General features: G+C 48.4%; 1 non-coding gene across 1 annotated transcript; it reads right to left on the bottom strand.

The window, feature by feature from the left end:
- Window positions 1-3,938: 3,938 nt before the first annotated feature.
- TRNAQ-UUG (transfer RNA glutamine (anticodon UUG)) lies at window positions 3,939-4,010 on the bottom strand. The gene has a single exon. It is a non-coding gene; the product is annotated as a tRNA-Gln (tRNA).
- Between the last annotated feature and the right edge of the window lie 527 nt (window positions 4,011-4,537).

Here is a 4,537-nt window from a genome sequence, read left to right as displayed (position 1 = left end):
AAGCTTCTTGACTTCCTCGTCGACTGCTTGCCAGCGCGCTGGAGCTAGGTTGTGTTTCTTCTATCTAACGGGCCTAACTATAGGATTAGTGTTCAACTTGTGAGTAATTATTGTAGAGTCTATGCCGGGCATCTCTGCCGCGGACCAAGCAAACACATTTAAATTTTGAAGTAAGAAGCTTACCAGCTGAGAACGCAAAGGCCCCTCAATCGACGCGCCGATTTGGAGAGTCCTGGCTGGATCTTCTGCTGAAACGGGTATAAGGACCGTCTCTTCTATCAGTGAAGCTCGCTCCTCAGTGTACTCTGTAGGCTGCTCTAGCTCGAGGTCGTCTGCTACCTTGGCTTTCCCTTTGAGGGCGGTGACATAGAATTTGCGAGACTCGAGCTGGTCACCTTGCGTTACCCCTACTCCGAAGTCCATTGGGAACTTCATGGCCAAATAATAGGTGGACACCACTACGCGAAGAGCGTGGGTGATAGGCCGACCTATTATGAAGTTGTACGGGGAGGGAGTTGCGACCACTAAGAAAGTGTTGTCGAACCTCGCAATACTAGGCCACGTACCGACCTCTACAGGTACTGTAACTCGTCCTAGGGGCCTGACTTCCTCTCCACTAAAGCCTACTAAGGGAGTGTTCGCAGGCTTGATGTTGCTTTCCTGGAGCTGCAACTTGTCGAATGCGTCCTTGAATAATATGTCCGCTGAGCTACCTGAGTCAACTAGGACGCGTTTCACTTCGAAGTCATTGATCTTGATTTTTATGACGAGCGCGTCATCGTGGAGGTACTGGATCCCGCGCGCGTCTTTCTAACTCACGAGCTGATGTCTTCGTCGCGGCTGATGTGCAACCCGCGATAATCGATCCACCGGTGATCATGTGGATTATCCCTCGAACCGGTCTTTCTTTGGGTAGCTGTCTCTGCGGCTGCTCGCTCTGCCTATTGTTGGACTTAGGAGCATCTCTACCTTGCTCCCCCTGCCGATCTGTTTGGTTTTTATTTTCTTTCAATACAAAGTTTTTTAGATATCCGTGACGAATGAGCTCTTCTATCTCGTCACGGAGGTTCTTACAATTCTCGGTGCTATGACCGTGGTCTCTGTGGAAGTGGCAGTATACATTCCTATTCCTGGTATTCGGATCCCCTCTCATCCAAGGTAGCCACTTCACATAAGAAGCATCCTTGATCACCATAAGGATCTTTGCTCACTTTGCGTTCAAAGGTGTGTAGTTTGTCCTTTAAATAGGAGGAGTTCGGAAAGGCTGATCCAGTTTACTTCCTCCTCTGGTTGGTTCATCCTTCTTCCGTTTGTTATCCCCGTTAGTTGAGGTCTCACCTTCTCTCTTCCTCTTTTTTGGTGCGCTCTTGCTTTTTTGGTTCATCTCTTCTTCTGTTCTGATGAATTGGTCAGCGAGCTTGAGGAACTCAGTAACATCTTTGGGCTTGTTGGCAACCACATGCCACTTGAACTCTTTGTGGGTAATGCCTCTTTTTGTAGCTGTGAGCCTCACAGCAGAATCTAAGTCGGGAATCTGCAGGCAGGCAACGTTGAACCTCTTGATGTAGCTCCGGATTGATTCTCCCTCCCTCTGGACTATGCCGAGGAGGCTTTCATGGGACATTGGGCACCTCTTGCTAGTGATGAAGTGTGAGGTGAAGATCTGCACGAACTGTGCCCAACTCTTGATTGTCCTAGGTGCAAGGTGTCTATACCATGTGCGAGCTACTCCTTTAAAGGATGTGGAGAAATCAACGCACATGCAGGGTTCATCAGCCCCGGCTAGGTGCATCTGTGATTGAAATGAGTCCACGTGGTCGTTCGGCTCAAATGACCCGTCATACTTGTCCAGGGGAGGTACCTTAAAATCTTTAGGCATTGGGATAGCCAGGAGCTCGGGGGATAGAGGAGACGGCACGGAAAGGAGTGGGGTGGTCTTCATTGTTCCCGAGCTCGCCTCTTCTATACCTTTGGACTGGTCGGGCTGGCTTTGGACTGCAGCTCGGCGAGACTTGCGACGCCGCTTTTGTTGCTACTTCACTGGCTCCGCATTAGTGCTGCTAGCTTCAATGTTGTCAGGCACTGTTCTTGCAGGGAGCTGCTCGGACTGCTGGCGGCGGCTGCTGTGGACTGAGGGGCCTTGTCTAAAATCTGCGGCCAGAACCCCGAACTGGTTCTCTGCAAGTGGAACTTTGAACTGTGAGGGCCGAGGTGATACGGCTCTAGTGGGCTGGGTATCTTCCGACCTATTCACTCATTGCGAGGTGGGAGGAGTAACCTATCTCTCCCTCCTACCGCGGAACGAGACCTGGCTCCCGAGGGGGTTCTGGATTTGGGAGGTCTCTCCCCGGCGAGGAGGGCGTTCACTCTGACGGCGAGGCTTGGCTTCCCGAGGGGGTTCTGGATTTGCGCCCACCGTGAGAGGTAGTGGAGCATTCACCGGTGCAATGACTTGAGGCACGTTTAGAGTGGGGACCCTATCCGTAGAGAGAGGTATGGTGAACTGTCCGATACACACTGTTGGGACCTGAAGTTGTCCCCCGAAGGTGTTCATGTCAATGTTCTGTCCGGCGTTGCTGGAAGATGCCATGGAAGATGAATTTAGGATGCTTGGTGGAAAAAGACTTTTCGAAGCGTTACCCACAGACGGCGCCAAATGATGCGACGCAATCTGGCTGCTCCTAGCTGGAGGTGATCTGGCTTCCAGTAGACAACGGACTTGGCGAATCTGCACAGAAAGAATCAGAGAACCCGGGGGTGCTTACCCGACGAGGTCGCTCCGATGCTTAAGTCAGTAGTGTGCAAGCTGAAGGTAATTTAGAAAGCGGGATAGCTAGTAAGCAGTGATTACGCGTACCTTTGCCCCCAAAGGGTTGGGGTTTTTATATACTGGAGTCCTCGCGGGTCTATTGGAGTGGTTTCGGGATTCTTGTCGTGATGAGGCCCATTACCGTATTAACAGGAGATAACGTCGCCAGCCGATAAGGCATATCACTGCCGTCCAAATCGATCGGAGGAGATAAGGCCAGCTGTTACAAGGCATGATCCCATGAAACGTGGAATCCAGTGACGAGATCTTCGGGGTTAGCATGTGGAGGCCGGTCAATATTACCCGAACTGATTCCCCCCGAGTCCGACCTGTTACGAACACCGAGGTGCCTGGTAACCGAGGTGATCTTCATGCAATCATGCCCCAAAGTAAACTTGTCCCAAAGTGGGTTTGCTGCCGAGGTGAACCTGCCCCGAGGTGGCTCGGTTGTTTAAGCTCGGTCCATCGCAGACTAGAGTACGTCGGGATGAACTGTCGTCCTGTCAGCTAGGTTGTGTCCATGTGTCCCTCTTTTATTAGGTCGGGTCAAATCACCCTACATCAGTTATATAATTACACTTTAAGATATAAGAATAAACAAACAACCATTTTTCTCTTAAAGTTAAAAGATTCCTCTTAAAAAATAAGAGGAAAGAGGAAAGAACAAGTCTTAAAGCTTCTATCATAGTGGTTTATTAGCAAACCCACATTTTCAGGCCTAGGCCCAATCTAATGTGCAAAAATCCAAACCAGGGCCCTAATCCCCCACCCGGGTTTTAATTCTAGTCAGGCCGCCTGGGTGAACAAAGAATGAAGACCAATTATAAAAAAAGTGGAAACGAAAGAAAATGAAAATAAGTTCAAAAAATAAAGGTCCTACTGGGAGTCGAACCCAGATCGCTTAAAAAAAATAAGAGGAAATAGGAAAGAACAAGTCCTAAAGCTTCTATCATATAGGCAAACCCATATTTTCAGGCCTAGGCACGAGGGAGAGAGAGGGGAAAAACTGTTCAAAGGATAAATCGGAAGGGGTTTTAATTCTAGTCTGGCCGCCTGGGTGAAGAAAGAATGAATACCAATTGTGAAAAAAGTGGAAACGAAAGGAAATGAAAATAAGTTCAAAACATAAAGGTCCTACCGGGAGTCGAACCCAGGTCGCTGGATTCAAAGTCCAGAGTGCTAACCACTACACCATAGAACCTGTTGCGGCATAAGTCGTACAATCATGATACAATAGTAAATAAGTAGGTCAACCACTTTATGTCAGGAACAGGGTGGTCCTCGTCCGATCGAACTGGTTATGGCTCCGATCCAGACCACACCAGGGTTCCTTTTCTTGTCCAATTAAAGTCTCGTGACTACCGTCTTCATGGGCTTTAGACTCCATTTGGAACCACTTTCGGTTAAGTCAGTCTACCAGCCACAGGAAAGAGAGAGAGGATTTTGGGATTTAAGGAGTAACTTGATGAAGGATAGTGGGTGTTGCGCTCCCCTTAGAAAAATGGGTTTCAAATTAACTTTTACCTTTATTATAAAAAAAAATTAACTTTTACTTCTTTCAGCAATATTTAGTCCTTAATTGCATGGTTTTCAAAACTAGACTGGACTAGACGGTTGGACCGAAAAAATGGGAAACCGATTAGGTGACTACTTCTGTTTTACCTCAAAAGCGTTATTTCGCCAAAAACCATTGATTTGGTCTGCAAACCGCTGATCCGGGTGGTTGAA

The sequence above is a fragment of the Nelumbo nucifera genome, chromosome 6 (assembly GCF_055504915.1).
Source record: "Nelumbo nucifera cultivar China Antique chromosome 6, China Antique-T2T, whole genome shotgun sequence".
NCBI lineage: Eukaryota > Viridiplantae > Streptophyta > Magnoliopsida > Proteales > Nelumbonaceae > Nelumbo > Nelumbo nucifera.
This window is presented reverse-complemented; position numbering and strand designations above follow the sequence as displayed.